We start from the raw sequence: 20249 nt of genomic DNA on the forward strand, positions 1-20249 counted from the left end.
AACTGTGGTGGCTGAAAGGTTTGCAAATTAATGCATAACTTCACTTCCACAGTGATAAATTAAGGCTTACTTATTGCTTGGCAGTATATGTAGTTGCATACATAGGCTGCGATCACTTGCAGGAAAAGTAATAACGGTTTCTTTAAAAATATATCTATTGAACACTGAGTAGAGTGTAAGTTAAAATAAGTAAAGGACAAAACCTGTAATCTTTTCACGTGCCAATGTAGGCACTTAAACAGTGTAAATTATGAACAATATAAATGTCTCATTCTCTTTGTCCTCCTGGAAGAATTTCAGTTTTCCACTCTCACAGTCTGAAATATTGAAGATAGACAGCCCTACTGAAGCTTTGACTATTGTTTTTTCATTCCCATTTATTCATCTGCCGAAGTTGTCCTTTCAGTATGACAATACTAATGAAAGGATCCACTTTTTCTTAAAAAGAAAAGGAGTACTTGTGGCACCTTAGAGACTAACCAATTTATTTGAGCATGAGCTTTCGTGAGCTACAGCTCACTTCATCGGATGCATACTGTGGAAATTGCAGAAGACATTATATACACAGACACCATGAAACAATACCTCCTCCCACCCCACTCTCCTGCTGGTAATAGCTTATCTAAAGTGATCATCAAGTTTTGCCATTTCCAGCACAAATCCAGGTTTTCTCACCCTCCCCCTGAAGGTCGAAACAGCAGACTGGACTTCTACATAGAGTGCTTCCGCCGACGTGCACGGGCTGAAATTGTGGAAAAGCAGCATCACTTGCCCCACAATCTCAGCCGTGCGGAACACAATGCCATCCACAGCCTCAGAAACAACTCTGACATCATAATCAAAAAGGCTGACAAAGGAGGTGCTGTTGTCATCATGAATAGGTCGGAATATGAGCAAGAGGCTGCTCGGCAGCTCTCCAACACCACTTTCTACAAGCCATTACCCTATGATCCCACTGAGAGTTACCAAAAGCAACTACAGCATTTGCTCAAGAAACTTCCTGAAAAAGCACAAGATCAAATCCGCACAGACACACCCCTGGAATCCCGACCTGGGATATTCTGTCTACTACCCAAGATCCATAAACCTGGAAATCCTGGGCGCCCCATCATCTCAGGCATTGGCACCCTGACAGCAGGATTGTCTGGCTATGTAGACTCCCTCCTCAGGCCCTGCACTCCCAGCTACCTTCGAGACACCACTGACTTCCTGAGGAAACTACAATCCATCGGTGATCTTCCTGATAACACCATCCTGGCCACTATGGATGTAGAAGCCCTCTACACCAACATTCCACACAAAGATGGACTACAAGCCGTCAAGAACACTATCCCCGATAATGTCACGGCTAACTTGGTGGCTGAACTTTGTGACTTTGTCCTTACCCATAACTATTTTACATTTGGGGACAATGTATACCTTCAGATCAGCGGCACTGCTGTGGGTACCCGCATGGCCCCACAGTATGCCAACATTTTTATGGCTGATTTAGAACAACGCTTCCTCAGCTCTCGTCCCCTAACGCCCCTACTCTACTTGCGTTATATTGATGACATCTTCATCATCTGGACCCATGGAAAAGAAGCCCTTGAGGAATTCCACCATGATTTCAACAATTTCCATCCCACCATCAACCTCAGCCTGGTCCAATCCACACAAGAGATCCACTTCCTGGACACTACAGTGCTAATAAACAATGGTCACATAAACACCACCCTATACCGGAAACCTACTGACCGCTATTCCTACCTACATGCCTCCAGCTTTCACCCTGACCACACCACACGATCCATCGTCTACAGCCAAGCTCTGCGATACAACCGCATTTGCTCCAACCCCTCAGACAGAGACAAACACCTACAAGATCTCTATCAAGCATTCTTACAACTACAATACCCACCTGCGGAAGTGAAGAAACAGATTGATAGAGCCAGAAGAGTTCCCAGAAGTCACCTACTACAGGACAGGCCTAACAAAGAAAATCACAGAACGCCAATAGCCGTCACCTTCAGCCCCCAACTAAAACCCCTCCAACGCATTATTAAGGATCTACAACCTATCCTGAAGGATGACCCAACACTCTCACAAATCTTGGGAGAAAGGCCAGTCCTTGCCTACAGACAGCCCCCCAACCTGAAGCGAATACTCACCAACAACCACATACCACACAACAGAACCACTAACCCAGGAACCTATCCTTGCAACAAAGCCCGTTGCCAACTGTGCCCACATATCTATTCAGGGGACACCATCACAGGGCCTAATAACATCAGCCACACTATCAGAGGCTCGTTCACCTGCACATCCACCAATGTGATATATGCCATCATGTGCCAGCAATGCCCCTCTGCCATGTACATTGGTCAAACTGGACAGTCTCTACATAAAAGAATAAATGGACACAAATCAGATGTCAAGAATTATTACATTCATAAACCAGTCGGAGAACACTTCAATCTCTCTGGTCACGCAATCAGAGACATGAAGGTCGCTATCTTACAACAAAAAAACTTCAAATCTAGAGTCCAGCAAGAAACTGATGAATTGGAATTCATTTGCAAATTGGATACTATTAATTTAGGCTTAAATAGAGACTGGGAGTGGCTAAGTCATTATGCAAGGTAGCCTATTTCCCCTTGTTTTTTCCTACCACCCCCCCGAGACGTTCTGGTTAAACTTGGATTTATGCTGGAAGTGGCCCACCTTGATTGTCATGCACATTGTGGGGAGAGTGGTCAGTTTGGATGAGCTATTGCCAGCAGGAGAGTGAGTTTGTGTGGGGGGGAGGGGTGGGGGGGGTGAGAGAACCTGGATTTGTGCTGGAAATGGCCCACCTTGATTATCATGCACATTGTAGGGAGAGTGGTCACTTTGGATGAGCTATTACCAGCAGGAGAGTGAGTTTTTGTGTGTGGTTTTTGGAGGGGGGTGAGGAGGTGAGAGAACCTGGATTTCTGCAGGAAATGGCCCACCTTGATCATCATACACATTGTGAAGAGAGTGGTCACTTTGGATGAGCTATTACCAGCAAGAGAGTGAGTTTGTGGGGGGGGAGGGGGGGAGGGTGAGAAAACCTGGATTTGTGCTGGAAATGGCCCAACTTGATGATCACTTTAGATAAGCTATTACCAGCAGGAGAGTGGGGTGGGAGGAGGTATTGTTTCATGGTGTCTGTGTATATAATGTCTTCTGCAATTTCCACAGTATGCATCCGATGAAGTGAGCTGTAGCTCACGAAAGCTCATGCTCAAATAAATTGGTTAGTCTGTAAGGTGCCACAAGTCCTCCTTTTCTTTTTGCGAATACAGAGTAACACGGCTGTTACTCTGAAACTTTTTCTTAAACTGCTTAAGATCTATATTCGTTAGCAATGAAGGTTTATATCCAGCAGTGTTACCATAAAGTCTTGTAATGACAATTCTGTGAAACAAGTTGCAATACTGTACAAGATGCAGTTGCTTTATTACAGTAACAAGCCTTGTGGATAGGGGGGAAGCAGTAGACGTGGTATATCTTGACTTTAGTACTGTCTCGCATGACCTTCTCATAAACAAACTAGGGAAATGCAACCTAGATGGAACTATTATAAGGTGGGTGCAACACTGGTTGGAAAACCATTCCCAGAGAGTAGTTATCAGTGGTTCATAGTCAAGCTGGAAGGGCATATCACGTGAGGCTCTGCAGGGATCAGTTCTGGGTCCAGTTCTCTTCAGTATCTTCATCAGTGATTTAGATAATGGCATAGAGAGTACACTTATAAAGTTTGCGGATGATACCAAGCTGGGAGGGGTTGCAAGTGCTTTGGAGGATAGGATTAAAATTCAAAATGATCTGGACAAACTGGAGAAACAGTCTGAAGTAAATAGATGACATTCAATAAGGACAAATGCAGTGTACTCCACTTAAGAAGGAAACGTCAGCTGCACACACAAAATGGGAAATGACTGCCTAGGAAGGAGTACTGCGGAAAGGGATCTGGGGGGTCATAGTGAATCACAAGCTAAATATGAGTCAACAGTGTAACTCTTGCAAAAAAAGCAAACATTCTGGGGTGTATTAACAGGAACGTAGTAAGCAAGACACAAGAAGTAAATCTTCCGCTCTACTCCGTGCTGATTAGGCCTCAACTGGAGTATTGTGTCTAGTTCTGGGTGCCACATTTCAGAAAAGATGTGAACAAATTGGAGAAAGTCCAGAGAAGAACAACAAAAATGAGTAAAGGCCTAGAAAACATGATCTATGAGGAAAGATTGAAAAAACTGGGTTTGTTTAGTCTGGAGAAGAAAAGACTGAGAGGAGACATGATAACAGTTTTCAAGTACATAAAATGTCGTTGAACATGTACATAAAATTTATGTACATAAAATGTTATGAAAATTAATTTTTCATAAGGCTGTTGTTTTCCTAGTGCAAGTGTATATCTAATCATTTTTTGACCATTAGAGCAGTGGTTCTAGTAAAAAAAAAAAAAAAAAAAAAAAAAAAAAAAAATTAATCAGAATTTCTTCAGTGTCAATAAAATTCTTTCAACGTCTAACTCTGAGAAAAGTAGCAAATGAAAATTCCAGGCTCGGGCGGGGGGGGAATGTCTTTATGAAATGTCCATCACAGACCAGCATTTGCTCTACTTATTAGGTACAGTGACAATCCCTATGGAGTCATGAGCCTGGTTTGTCACTGATTGTCTCTCTCTGATCTGGCACAAGAAATGTCTGTGCCCGTGTTCTGTATCTTCTCACATGTGTGGAGAGCTCCAGGTTTGTTTTCTGATAGTTGTTCTCTCTATTTAGGTCTTCTGGTTTTCTCATGAGATGCTTTTCTCTGTCTGGAACATCCACTGGTGTCCTGATTCAGTGCTCAAAGAGTTACTGTGCAGCTTTCCTTACAGCCACTTTTGTCTCCAAAAAATGGATTTAAAGGCCAGTTAATAATGAGATTTCTACATGTTTATGGTGTACCTGGCCTATACAGTCTTACATGTCTGCTGTAGCTTTGTTAGTATACAGCTCTCTGATTTAGGCATTCCATACTTGAAGACCATTTCCTTAATTTAGGGTAAGCTCCCTTTAAATTCTTCCTCTGTCTTCCTCCCCTCGTCTGTGTACCTCAAATATTCTTTCTGAAACTGGAGGATCAGCTCATATGTCCTGGTCCTACAGCTGAGGGGGGAACATTTTCTTTCAGCTGCTTCTCCTTTGGGTATGAAAAAGCTTCTAAAAATGACTCATTGGATTGAAAGGTCTTTGGGTGTGAACCTTTTCTCCAGTTAGGAGAAGGTTCACAAATATTGCAACATCATTCAGTTTGCCAAGGATAAACAGAGGGTCTTCCTATCACCGAACACTGGAACAGAGCCTGTTGAGATCATAACTTGTTGGCAGTCAGTTGCTAAAAGGTGCTAATAACCTAGAATATCAGGTTCCTAAGCAGCACTTCCAATTTTCTTTACACACCCTTCTCCAGATTCTCTATAGATGACCTAATGAAAGATGCAGCAGTCCCAAATCTTTTATTGTTTGCGGGGGCGGGGAGGGGGTGTGTTAGACATTTCGGCCAATTTTAGGGGGACAAGAGTAACTGCTATCTTTTGGATTTATCTGACCTCAACATGGAAAGCAACTCTGTCAGCAGAGGATTGAAAAGCACTTTTTCCCATGGATACCAGCGTCTAGTATTGCCTAAACCACTCTTCAAAAAACCAACCAAACAAAAAGCACCAAACTCCTCCTTTCAGATTCTTAAGCACCTTCCTGCATTGTCCCATGCAAATAGTCATATTTGAAATTTGCTCAAGATCATGGAGTTATTTTCATACTGTTTCTGTTTGCCTGACACATTCTGTCACTTCAGACTATTGGGTCTTAAAGGTTGAAAGACCAGGGCTATACTTTCCTGTTTCATCTTCCATCACATACCCTTCCTAGGTTTCCCTTTTATGAGGAACTGTTAAGAAACCCGTAGCCATTTCTGCTGCAGGGAGCAAACAGCCTGTTATTTTCTCATTGCGAAAAGCAGAGATTCCACCTCATCCTAGACTTCAGGAAATTAAACATATTTCTCTAGTGAATTAATTATCACATACTGACAATCAATGCAATTATCCCTTCTCTTTTTCAGCATGACTAGTTCTATGAGATGTGTGGTTCAATAACTCTCTCGAAGGAAAAAGCCTTCTGGTATCTAGTGGATGGAAAACGCTTGCATCCTTTAGTCTTGCCCTTTGGTCTAGTTACAGTATGGATGGTATTTACTCGTTACTGGGTAGAAGTGATAGCACATTTTGGTTTCCTAGGTCTACCTCCGTCTAGGCAACTGGTTTCTCAGAGCTACGTCCCAAGGCAAGGCATTAGAAGCATGTGTGGCTATAGCCTCCTATTTCTATTTCCTGGTATATTTCACCCACAAAGAATAGTCTTTTTTTATTCTCTCATGAAAATACGTACTTTTAGATACATCCCTGGATTTCCCCAGGACTGAAGCATTCCTATCGGAAGATATCTCCCTGCAGGTGCCTCTATTTCACTCACATGCACCACAAACAAGAAGAGTATGACTATACATTCTGGTTATTGTGGCATTGTGCACCTTCACTGTGCGCGTTGGCCTGTCTGAGAATGAAGCTACTGGAAAACCTATCTAAGTTCTTAGAATTGCAGATGTTTTCTGCAGAAACTTCTGCTCGTTGCAGTGGAAAGAGAAGAATCCCTGAACTAGTGTGTTTACATGTCCCATTTAGTTTGCTCTGGAAAGAACCTGGATCTGCAAAGTGTGTGCATTGGGGTGTCCTCAAAATTCCTTCAGGAAGGCAGGAGTGTTTCCTTATCTCCACCTCCCCTTGTGGTTAACATAGTAAACTTTTTCCTTCTCTAAATCTCAGTGATAACAAAGTTGAGAGGGAGAGCGACACAAGCAGTGCCTCTTTAAAAATGTGAAAGACCCAAAAATATCCAAAAGGTCAAAATCCAGAGAATATTAGTTCAGTTTTGTATGAACTCTTCCTTAAACTTGTCTTTTTCATTTTCTTTCACTAGAAGAACAATAACAGGAGGAGGAGGAGGAAGATATTATTTACAAGATCCTGTTGATGTAGAAAAAATACTGCCCTTCCTTGATTTTATAAAAAGACCCAAATTATGTACTGGTAGCTTACAGCTATTTGTGTTTTATTTTCCTTTTTTCCCCACTTTCTTTTTCTATTTTGATTTACTGCTTGAAATTCTTTTAATATGTATTGACTGTCTGCTGAAGTCCTTGCTGACACAGCTCTTTAAGATGATGCAGTACTGGAGAAAAGCTGATGAGTTCTTCTTTATGAGCTTTGACATATTAATTAGTAAAATGGGCTAAAAAAGCTTTCCTATTTCTGTTTTAATGTCTCATTTTCCAAAACACCCATCTGTATAGATGTAAAACAGAAAGGCACCATAAAAGCACCAGCAAGTGAAAGGGTAAAGCTACTTGTTAGCAAGTTTATGATCTATGTTTTACTTTCAATAGTCTAGATCAAAAGATCAGGTTGAATGGGTGGATGGGGAAGCTGCAGTGTCGTCTTCTCATAAAGGGTCTTGCTGTTTTACAAAGCAAGTGATATCTGTGACACAGTTATCATTGTGGCTGGAATTTTCAAAGGGGCCTATGGGCACTAGGCACTCAGCTACCATGGAATTTCAATGGGAGATAGATACCAAAATGCCAGCCAAAGAAAATAGTTTAAATCACTGCTGACCCACTTGACACTTGCAGTTGGAAGCCCTGCTCTAAAGAGGACCTCACCACCATGTGACTGGAGGGGGGCAGTGTATAAAGTCCTGCCATTTTCTTTTAGTTGTGGGGGCTTGCTTTCTTTCTTTCTTTCGATGATGTTGCCCAGATGGGGGTCTCATTCTTGTTTGTGTGATTGGCTCTCTCAGGGTTTGAATCTTTGGACTGTGGGGTAATGTTGGATGACTTATTATTGTGCAGATTTTGGCAGATAATCTTGATGTTTTTTTCTTTACTCATGATGGATTTGTCTCTTTGATCCATTTTTTAAGTTCTGTTAAAGTTGGCTTCTCTAGGCATATTGGCACAAAGAAGAAGTTGTCACCTGAAAATTCACACCATCACATGCAACTGGGAAACCTGAAATAAGGGTAGCAGGGCATGAGTGAGGCCTCTCTTTCAGAAGTTTGCTTTATGGTTTTCTACCTCCCAGTCACGTAGATTGTGTCTCCCGTGGGATTAGAATCAATAGGTAGGTTGAGAAATAATCTGCTCAATCTGCAGCAAGTGAGATTTAGTTTAGATATTAGGAAAATTTTCTAACTAGAAGGATAATTAACATCTGGAGGATAGGGATAATTTCTTCTTGACAGGTATTTTGAGTCCCTTCACCCAGAGCTCGAGCTGTGCTGCGATGAATCTTTGTGCAAGTCTCCTTTTCATGGGTATGGGGGAAGCAATCAACAAAGTCTTTTGTCCACTGATGTTCCATATTGACTTATCTGGTGTCTATGGGCCTTCTTTTGTTGGAGAGGAGATGACACCTCTTGTGGTAAACTAGTATTTCACACTTGGTAATGCTTCTCTCCTGACTGTGAGGGTTTACAGTAGTAGAGAACACTTTTATAGTCACGAAGCACACACTTAAATATTATCCTATAGCATGGCATACAGACATTATAAGTGAGATTAATGCATAAAATCTGAACACTCAACACATGTTTATAAATCTAATACCTGTGTTGTTAATGCGAACACACAGGTGAGCTGGACTGGTTTCCATCTATGCATTTGTCAGTGTTCAGTGAGGCCTACGGGCCTTGGCATGAGCTGGGACTTGTTCTGCCTGCCTCACAGTATAACTACACTGATACCACAAAAAAAAAAAATCACACCCCTAACCCACATAGTTACACTAGTATAAAAACTGTGTGTACACCAAGGCCTAAGGGACAGGAACAGAGCAATACTGAACTGCTGAACTGTAAGAATCTTTATGGTATCTTAATACAGGCTAATGTTACATTTCATCAGAGACTGGAGGCTCGAGAGGCCTCTAACTTTCATTAGGTCTTAAGAAAGAATATGGATGAGATGATCCTTTACTTGCCCTAGTACTACAGGTACTGACTATCAAGTTTGAAACTTTTGTTATAGAAAAAACATGTCTTCCTACTCAAATTTTACTGATGCAATAAGCTGTTAATGAGTAAGCAGATTGTATATTGTTTGGACGGTGTTTGGCTCTGTTAGAGACCAGGAAAGTGTATAGAAGGATGCTAGGAAACAAAAAGACTAAACTTATCAAGTTCTAATGTTTCCTAATTTAGCAAGGGAAACTCAGACTGGGTATTCCAGATGTTGATTATTATAATGCTATACAAAAATTGGGACTGATACATCAATATTTCCCCCCTACTAAACTGTGTATTCTCTTACATGCTGACTTAAATTTTTCACTGACTCAAGAGGTGACAGGCTAGACACTTACTAGTTCTTGTGCCTCAAATTGTTAGACAAGAACTTTGAGTTAACAATATCTGCTGTATCATTTAATTTGAGTAAATAGCAACTTCTTCTTTAGAATCTTTTCTGAATGCATTGCTGGCAGTCTTCACTGATGAGCCTCACTGCCAGAGACTGGACTCAGGCTACTAGGAGATCCATTGACCTGCCCTGTTCACAGCACTCCTGGGTTACTTGGCGGGGTGATCTTCCACCATGGAAGAGAACAGGCAGTCACTTCAATCCTTACAAGGACATTTTTTTTTAACCTAAAAACACCTTCCCACCTCTAGCTTTTCTTGTCAAGAGTGCAAAGTTGTTTCTTGCCAGATGGTAATCAGTTTAGCCCCTTTTACGTTTTGGCATTTAGATGGAGAGAGAACTCTTGGTGAAATGTTTGCCCATTGAGGTCAATAGCACAACGGGCCAGTATTTCACCCTCTGTAAGCAACCTTCCCAGAGGAAGGGAAAGGGGGTGACAAAATGATGGACAAGCCTCAGCAAGAAAAATATGTTTCCTCATTTTTTGGTTTGCTAGAGCAAGGTGCCTGAAAAGATTTTTGTGCGTCAAGAGTCCCACTAACAGTGCTCTTCTCCTGCCCCTATGAATCAACTGGTATAGGGAGCATTGCAGGACAATAAGGATAGTCCAGCCTCAGCAGAATAAACCCTGATCTTGGGCTGTGTTTGAACTGTGCTCAGCATAACTAGAGAATGGAGACAAAGGGAGCTTTACAACACCTTTATTTACCTTTCTTCCTTCTACAGATTAGTCTCTGATGTAGATTGGAGAAGCTTCAGGTCTGCTCCAATTTATATAAATCTGCAAAGGGGTTGTTCTGGCATCCAGGGATTACTGGGGCAATGTCCCCTTTCTCCAGATATATCCCTATTCTGGGGGCTTGTAAGAGATGTTTTAGCCACTAGAGCAGTATTACACTACTCAGGGAATCCTCCACCAGTCTGTTAATCCAACTTTATAGCTTCCATGTGTTCCTGGAGCAGAAAAAGCAGCTGAAGACCTTGCTGTCTCCTGCCCCATGCTTCCTCTTCCTGTTTGGCCCCCTCTATTCCTGTGTTTTTCTTTATTTAAACCCCTTCTGCTCACCTGGTGTCTCTTGTTCTACTCCTGGTAAGTTTCTATTGCTCCTATTTTCCTGTTTGAGGAATCAGCTAAAGTGGTTTTCTAAGGAGGCAGCTCACCCACTTTTCCAGAGGTTTGCATTTTCTGTTGTATCTGTCTGATATGCACTTTCTACAGGGCTTGTCAGCGGTGGTAGATCCATGCATGTATAAGCACTGATAATACAGCAGTGTTTCATAATACAATTTCACAATATCAATCACAATTCATAAGTTGTACAGACGTAGCCCCCGTTCATCACAGTGTTTTTCTTTTATCTTCCCATTACATAAACTTTGCTAACCATATTTTATGTTGCTGGAATTTCTTCCTGTTGCTAGGCATTACTAGATGTTGTTCTGTATGTAATTCAGTGAAGCCAATCCAATTGGGGAGTGGCAAAATACCACAGGAGCATTAAAACAGAAAAATGTTTTATTAGTGTAACATTCAATAAAACCATTCAGATTTTTAAGAGCTGTAATTAATATTTCTGTTTCGCATATGGTCTGTTAGTGTTTAAAATGAACACCCCCCTCTTTTGAGACTGAATGTGTTGGCTGTCAGATTACAGTGGACTAAAAGGAGTCACACACGTAGAGGTCTCAATCTGTTGCAGGCTGAAATACTCATCCTGGGAATGGTGCAATGTCAGTATGAGTGATTGTAGGGTGCTCACTGCTTGCATGTTCCCGCTGAAAATCACAGCCCTTTTTCTTATTGCCTACCTGCACTTGTTCCTAGCCTGCCACATTTCATGTCCCCGCTGCAGAGTTCTGCTTTGAGTCTGAGCTTTCTGCTACAGGTGCTCGTCTATCATGTTCAGGCTTGAGGGCAGGACAACTCTTAAACACTGTGTCTCTGATTCTCCCTTATTTGTCTTGCACCTTGTTGTTGCAATTTATACTTGTGCCATGTGGATGCAAAATGCTGCCATTCTGATTTGGTAGCATTTATACCCACTTTGCACTGACATATATGAGAACCGAGTCTGACCTGCCTGCCACCCAGTCTGCTGGCAATGTGAAGAGGTCAGAGATTTCTCAGAGAGAGCTGTTCATCGAAACTGTCTTGGGGATGTAATATTCCACCTACCTCTGCAAAGTGAAAGGGACAGGGAACTTTCTGATCTGCCTTCAAAGCTTCCTGAATGCTGTGAAGGCTGTGGGGAGGTCTGCGCTACTATGCCACCCATACACACCTCACTAGAGCCTACTGGTTGACTGGGGGAGAGGAGAGAGAGAACACCTCAATTTTGGGATCTTCCTTCTCCATGAATATCTCCAGGCCCACCACTTGCTGCTACCCCTAGCTTTATCAAGCTGCTGCTTGATTCTTGTCAGTTTCACCTCTTCCCTAGAGGTTCTGAGTAGCAACTATTATGACTAGAAACAATTATTTTTAAATTAAACTTTTTAACTTCTGCAGAAATTAATACTTTATGGCCCCTGTAGCCTGCCAGAGACAGTGTCCCACATGCTGTGAATTAGGTTTTGGGCACACTCAGGGCTCAGTTTGTTGAATATAAGTCATAAACTGATATGTTTTCATGTGCATAGTATGTGCAACTAAGGCATTGGTTGGAACTACATGAAATGAAAATCAATAGAGATTAGATTGCTGACATTGCACGCACAGTTACAGGAATACACGCATACACACACGCAACCAAATTCTAAAATGATTTACGGCTGGTGCAATCACACTAGAAAGGGGATGTAATGGGATCTAAGTCAGCATAGAATACATAAGTACTTAATGCAGCTCTTTATGATACTCCAAACCACTCAATCTCTACTCCTAGCAGCAATGCTGTGAGTGAATGTGTGACGTTTCACTCCATATTCTTTCTGAAAATATATGATGTGAATATGACATAACTGACATATACTTTATGCAAGATGGCTCATGTGAGATATCATTGGAAAGGTTATGATTTAATGAATGTGATTATCCAATTTGTATGCCTGTATCATTTCTGTATCTGAAGTTAGGAATGTTAACTATATATCCGTATTTCAAATGTGTTACTTTGGGTGTCACCCGCAACCAGCCCTTCAGGTACAACAATGGAAAAGCCAGACAGGGCTAATGGGCCATTAGCAGAGACAATGGACTGTGAAAGGGTTTAGTCTTCCTGTGAACACTGGAGACAGCTTACGAGCAATGGCTGCCACAGCCATGCAAAGACATGAATCCGAGTCACCTGGTGCTGGATACCCTTTATCCTCTTTCGGAATGCCAGTAATGTTCCAGGAGAAGACAAAGGGTTCCCGCCTTACACAAGAGCTATATAAGGCAGGGGAGTGACATCATCATGGTTCTCCTCTGCCTCCCCATCCAAAGAGACACTGAAAAACACCTGGAAGCAAAAAACTGAACTGAGGGGAGAAGGGTTGAGCCCAAGCTGGGAGGGCGTCTAGCTTGTGAGTAGTAATACCTGAGGTCTCAAGAGGGAGACCAGTGCAGCTAAGTGCCTTTCAAGACTTTCTGTAATCTGCCTGCAACAATATCGAGGGTGACAAGTACTATTTGTAACCAATTTCTTTAGTGAAACTAGCTTAGTTTCCATGTTTGGTTTCATTTGCTTAGTAATCTGCTTTGTTCTGTTTGCTACCCCTTCACGCTGAGGGAGGAGGCAGATTTCATAATATATCTGTGGGTCTGCACTCCAAGGGAGGTGGACACCTGTGTGCTGGGGCCAGTCCCTTAAGCTGAGCCTTCCCAGAACTGATCTCAGTGTCTGTTTTGTTCTGCAGTTGGGTGTGGCCCTGCCTGTGTGTGTGTTGGAAGAGGCTTAATAGCCTAGCTCAGCAAGACAGGTAAAAAGGTTGCCCAAACTGGCATAACAGGCAGGCTCAGTGGTATCTCAGCACATCGGGTGGCATCCTAAGGGGGGCAACCTGTCACAATAGGATTAAAAAATAGTACCTAGAGTTTTTCTGAATGAGCAGTGATGGTAAAATCTTAAATATAACTGAGTCTGCATTAGCTGTAGCCAGAAGAAAAGGCCTGATATTTAGAAGTATTGAGGTCTTCCAGCTCCCATTCACTTCTGTTGGAACTGTGGATGCTCGGGACCCTTTAAAGTTAAGCGTCACCTTGGGAGCAGTCAATAAGGCGAATTTAACATTTAGAATCTTGGGGATTTTGACGTTCTGTTAATCTCTAAATCAAGGATCGCTTAACTGCTCGTTGCATCGTTTCATCTGAGCATAAGCAAAACGCTCCAAGGACCTGTATTTGGCTGATAAAACTTCAGTTCCTACATGGAAATCCTCTGATCTAAAGAAAACTGTTGAATCCTGCAAATGGGTCAGGCAGTTTCCATGCATTTATAGGGCCTTCTAAGCAAAGGGCTCTTCAAGAAGTGATGTTGATCAGATGTGGTGACTGATTACAGCAGGCAGACGGAGTCCATTGCGGAAAGCACAGGGAGTGGCTTGAGAGCCTGTGCCAGCCATTAGTGAGAAGAAACTGTTCACGTGATTCTAAAAACCATTGGGCTATATATTTACAAATGTACAAATTCAGATCTTACTGTGTACCCTCATCACCAGTCTTTCTTATCTGCCTCTCACTGCTATGTTTAGTCCCCCAGGTAGTGTGTGTACATTTCTCAAGCCCTGTTCATGACAACGGTCTGCAGATGTTTGGGAAAACTCTTGAGTGCATTAGGGACTGAAAAGCATTGGCATTTACTATCGTTCTTTTAGTTGTTCATTGTGACTGAAGAAACCTGCAGCCTCTGTTGAGTGCCTCATTTCTTAATCCTTTCCCTCCAGGAGTTAGGTTTTTATGGGCATAACCGCCAGTGCTGGCAATGGGCGTACTGAAATCACTGGCGCCAAGGAGTTAATGAATTTGGAAAACTTCCCAGATGATACATCTGCCCCTCTAATTTACAGTTCAGCGGATGAGGCAGTGAAGGAGGATTAGTGCACAACTGTATACCCCCTTTTTCTAGCTATGCAACAAACTTGGGGGGAAGCAAGAATGGGTTATTGGTGACTCGCTGGAAAATACAAAATGAAATAATTCATAGATTTACCTGTTTTTTTCTGCTCTAACTCCATTGCTTACCGTATGCATCTTGCTCTACTTTCTGGGGTTTGGGTCTGTGGGGGAGGAGGGATCTGTAATCCCCAGCAGAGTTGAGAATGTTTTATTATTATTATTTAAATCCTCTCATCTTTCTTTGCTAAGATGGAGGTTTTTAAGGGTAGCAGCGGGTAATTGATATTCCAACTCCAGCTCATTTCTCAAACGTTGTCTTATGTAGTATTTACTTTTCATAACATTTTAAATAAGGTTTTATTGTAAGAAATAGGTTGCCAGTACTATTAATATTTGTCTTTGCATAGTAAAAACTGTACACAGTAATATTACGCAGGGGAAAAAAACTTTGAAGAAAGAATTGTGTAGTTGCTCATGGAACAGCATCAATCATTTTTAGCAGTTCTTGCAATAATAATAATACCTAGCACTTTTCATACAAATCGCTTCCAAAAGGTTACTAAAATACTTTTTACCGTCTATAGACAGCATGCAAAGGACAGTCAGTCTTAATTGTATTCCTGTTTCTGCTTTGCATTTGTTTGATCTTTACCGTTAATTATGAAGGGTGGCACTGACTGGATTAAGCAGTAATCCTTTAAATTTAGTTATCTCCAGCAGTTCAGTTGTTAGTTAACCAGAAGAATTGAAGATGAAGCCAATGGCAGTTACTGCAGTTAACAATCAATTCTGGTTTCACTATAATAGTGAACAGTCTGTGTGTGCATGCAATATGCTGTTAAGGAGAAAGCCAGTTGTAGGTTGTTTTGATGATATCTGATTCCGTTAGAGACCAAGAAATAGGCTAGAAACAAATTAGAAAACACCAGCCAGGGAAGGTGAAATCACACTCTGAAGGCACAGCTCCAATTCTCTTTTCAGGGTTTTTCATTATTAACAAAAGGTTCAAAACAAACCCATGCATCCCAAAGCAGCCTCACAGCCCTGCAGGGTCTTACCTTTGCTCACATCTACAGGGCTTCCCAGCTCTTCCCAATAGCCAGTGCCTGTTCCCTGCAAGAATCTCCTTTTTATGCCCTTTGCCTTACAGATGTGGAATCAACCTCTCTCTAGTCTTTCCCTGACCTGGATATCCCCCTACCTGCTCTTATGTCTCAGAGCAGGAAGCCTTCCGTAGGGCACCTTACTAAGCGCAAGCAAGTGACCTACAATGACAACGCTCAGTTTTAAAGGGCTATAAAAGTTGTATTAGGATGTAACAGGCCCAGTGCCCTGTTACAATGAGTCTGTGTGCATATGTCTGTACGTATACAGATAAAAACATCATACGGTAATGTATGCATAATTGTAAAATAGATCATTGGAGCCAGACTCTTTGGTTGGGCCTAAAGGATAAGGGGTGAAAAGGCAGCTTTAAGCCACCTTTGCTTTGAATTTAGCCACCCTGTAGCCATTCTAGTACTAGTCCACTCCCGGATGCTACTTCAATGCAGCTCCGGTATAGGCTGCCCACAGCCCCAAGGGGCCATCAGCTAGGCCCAGGGATTATTGACTATGGTCTGATGCTTGCAGAGAATTCTCATTGACACTGTTAATACTGTATTGACTTCCTGTGCATGATCTCATGCGTTCTCGTTCGTACTAAAGGCATAAAGTGTGTTACTTTAAGTTTGAAAACTCGACAGAGAATATGAGGGAGATATATTGTGTTCATTTTTGAAGGGCTCATTAGGATCAAAGCACCTTGAGAGGAGAAGTTATTACAGAGACATAGAACCTAATCCTGCAAAGTACTGAATTTCCTCATCACCCACTGACTTCATGGGGGTTGAGGTTGCTCAGTGTCTTGTAGGCACAAGGCCAAAATTGTGATGCCACAATGAAGGTTTTCTTCATGAGGGCCAGTTCCTTCATTTCAGCCAGGCTACACTCTTATAGCAACCCTTTAGGGGCCATTACACGAGTGAGGATTGCAAAAGGAAATCCCCAGGTAACCTGCTAGGGCAGTTTTCCTGCTCCTTTGCACTGTGGGAGTAGTGCATAGGGGCCAGAAAAGGAACTGAACATCTAGCATGGATTTGTTTCGGATTTTGATGTAATTACAGTATTTGTAATTATATGTGATTATATGCTAGATATCAAGCAACAAATATCAAAAGAAGATAAAAAAAGATTTGGAAAAGGTGGCACGTTTGGCACTGACAAAAAACATGAATCTTTAATACCGTCATCATGTCTGTCCTCCTTTCTGGAGCAGAGTCAAGGAAACCTACATAAGAAATTGATAAGATCAATTCATTCCAAAATAAATGCCTGCAGATCTTCTGAGTCCATTGGAAAGAGTTTCTTGCAACTTCAGAAATTCTAAGTAAAGCAAACCAATCTAAAGTGTCAAATAGGGATAAGAATACAATGATGGACATGTTTAGGACATACTTTAAGGAGCCACCAACACAAGTTCTACGGCAAGTATATAGACCCCACCTGGAAAGAGAAAAAGAGGATGTCCTAGAGATGCAATGTACAGAACAATAGAGAAAGAATCCATCAATGTGATCATGAAATGGTAGAGCTCATGATTCTAAGGAATGGTAGGAGGGCGAACAGCACAATAAAGACAATGGATTTTAAGAAGGCAGACTTTAGCAAACTCAGGGAGTTGGTAGGTAAAATCCCATGGGAAGCAAGTCTAAGTGGAAAAATAATTGAAGACAGTTGGCAGGTTTTTCAGAGAGACGTTATTAAGGGCAGAAGAGCAAACTATGCCACTGCGTAGGAAGGATAGGCAGTATGGCCAGAGACCACCCTGGCTTAACCAGGAGATCTTCAGTGACCTAAAACTCAAAAAAAAAAAAAAGTCCTACAAAAAATGGAAACTCGGTCAAATTACAAAGGATGAATATAAACAAATAACACAAATATGTCGGGACAAAATTAAAAAAGCCAAGGCACAAAATGAGATCAGGGACATAAAAGGAAACAAGAAAACATTCTATAAATACATTAGAAGCAAGAGGAAGACTAAGGACAGAGAAGGCCCGTTACTCAATGGTGGGGGGGGGGGGGACAATAACAGAAAACGTGAAAATGGCAGAGGTGCTTAATGACGACTTTGTTTCGGTTTTCAACAAGAAGGTTGGTGGCGATTGGACCTCTAACATAGTGAATGCCAGTGAGAATGAGGTAGGATCAGAGCCTAAAATAGGGAAAGAACAAATCAAAAATTACTTAGACAAGTTAGATGTCTTCACCAGGGCCTGATTAAATGCATCCTAGAATACTCAAGGAGCTGACTGAGGAGATATCTGATCCATTAGCAATTATCTTTGAAAAGTCCTGGAAGATGGGAGACATTCCAGAAGACTGGAAAAGGACAAATATAGTGCCCATCTATAAAAAGGAAAATAAGGACATGCCAGGGAATTACAGACCAGTCAGCTTAACTTCTGTACCCAGAAAGATAATGGAGCAAATAATTAAGCAATCAATTTGCAAACACCTAGAAGATAATAAGATGATAAATAACAATCAGCATGGATTTGTCAAGAACAAATCATGTCAAACCAACCTGACAATTTCCTTTGACAGGCTAACAAGCCTTATACATGGGGGGAAGTGGTAGATGTGGTATATCTTGACTTTAGTAAGACTTCAGATACTGTCTCACATAATCTTCTCATAAACAGACTAGGGAAGTACAGCCTAGATGGAGCTACTAATAAGGTGGGTGCATAACTGGTTGGAAAATCGTTCTCAGAGAGTAGTTGTCAGTGGTTCGAAGTCATGCTGGAAGAGCATAACAAGTGGGGTCCCGCAGGGGTCTGTTCTGGGTCCGGTTCTGTTCAATATCTTCATCAGTGATTTAGATAATGACAGAGAGAGTACATTTATAAAGTTTGCAGACGATACCAAGCTGGGAGGGGTTGCAAATGCTTTGGAGGATAGGATTAAAATTCAAAATGATCTGGATAAACTGGAGAAACGGTCTGACGTAAATAGGATGAAATTCAATACAGACAGATGCAGTGTACTCCACTTAAGAAGGAACCGTCAGCTGCACACACAAAATGGGAAATGACTGCCTAGGAAGGAGTACCGCGGAAAGGGATCTGGAGGTCATCATGCATCACAAGCTAAATATGAGTCAACAGTGTAACCCTGTTGCAAAAAAAGCAAAAATCCATTGTGGGATGTATTAGCAGGAGTATTGTAAGCAAGACGCAAGAAGTAATTCTTCCGCTCTACTCCGAGCTGATTAGGACTCAACTGGAGTATTGTGTCCAGTTCTGGGAACCACATTTCAGGAAAGATGTGGACAAATTGGAGAAAGTCCAGAGAAAAGCAACAAAAATTATTAAAGGTGTAGAAAATATGACCTATGAGGGAAGAATGAAAAAATTGGGTTTGTTTAGTCTGGAGGAGAGATGACTGAGAGGGTACATGATGCCAGTTTTCAGGTACATAAAAGGTTGTTAGAAGGAGGAGGGAGAAAAATTGTTGTTCTTCACCTCTGAGGATAGGACAAGAAGCAATGAACTTAAATTACAACAAGGACAGTTTAGGCTGGACATTAGGAAAAACTTCCTAACTGTCAGAGTGATTAAGTACTGGAATAAATTGCCTAAGGAGGCTGTGGAATTTCCATCACTGGCGATTTTTAAGAGCAGGTTGGACAAGCACCTGTCAGGGATGGTCTAGATAATACTTAGTCCTGCCTTGAGTGCAGGGGACTGGACTAGGTGACCTCTCAAGGTCCCTTCCAGTTCTGTGATTCTATGATTCTAATGTGACACTCAGAAGCCTGAACACACATGACTGAAATAAATGGTGGAAACTGGTGGATGCTGAATATATGGTGCAGGAGGATAAAGAAAAAATTTAGTATTTGTTGCCTGTGTGCAGTTGGCATGATTCCGATGTTCACAAAAGGCTTATTTTTTAGTTTTAGATAAAAGAGAACTTAAGTAAAATATGGCTATTCAGATGCCTCTATTTTCATTGCTTTATTATCTGTTCAAATGTTTAAATTCTGAAAACAAAATAGCAAAATTGTTTGACTGAAGCCCTCTGGAACTGATACGTTATTTTAAAACAAAACACTTCCTATTTGTTGTACAAATACAGAAAATAGTAAAAAATTACATGTAGAGCTAAGTGTTTTCATTTATTATATAAAATAACTTGCTGCTTATTTTTGAAACCTACAACACAATAAAAATAAATGCAAATAGTAGTCAAAATATCAAACCTATCATAACTAAATATCTAACTAAAATATCAAACTAAAATATCTAACCTATCATAACTATCATAACTATCATAACTAAATATCCTAAATATAACTAAATATCAAACCTATCATAACTAAATATCTAACTAAAATATCAAACTAAAATATCAAACCTATCATAACTAAAAAAAAGTATTAGTACAGGGTGTCTAATATACATATTAGTGTATTCTTTTTAACTACTCATTAAAATTTCATGAGCCCTTTTAGCAAATGAGTGAGAAAATACAAATAAATTATACATTTTATTTTTTATATGGTAGATACTGTATTATAAGGTTGGTAAACAAATTAGAATGTAGAAAGATCCTAGTGCAGTCTATAAACAATATC

At 41.1% G+C, this 20249-nt stretch overlaps 1 protein-coding gene across 1 annotated transcript in view; it reads left to right on the plus strand.

Moving 5' to 3' along the window:
- Positions 1–20249, plus strand: part of PARD3B (par-3 family cell polarity regulator beta) — a 617867-nt gene that overhangs the window by 384004 nt on the left and 213614 nt on the right. The window lies entirely within an intron of this gene.

Source organism: Natator depressus, chromosome 11, assembly GCF_965152275.1.
Source record: "Natator depressus isolate rNatDep1 chromosome 11, rNatDep2.hap1, whole genome shotgun sequence".
In the NCBI taxonomy this organism is placed as follows: Eukaryota; Metazoa; Chordata; order Testudines; family Cheloniidae; genus Natator; species Natator depressus.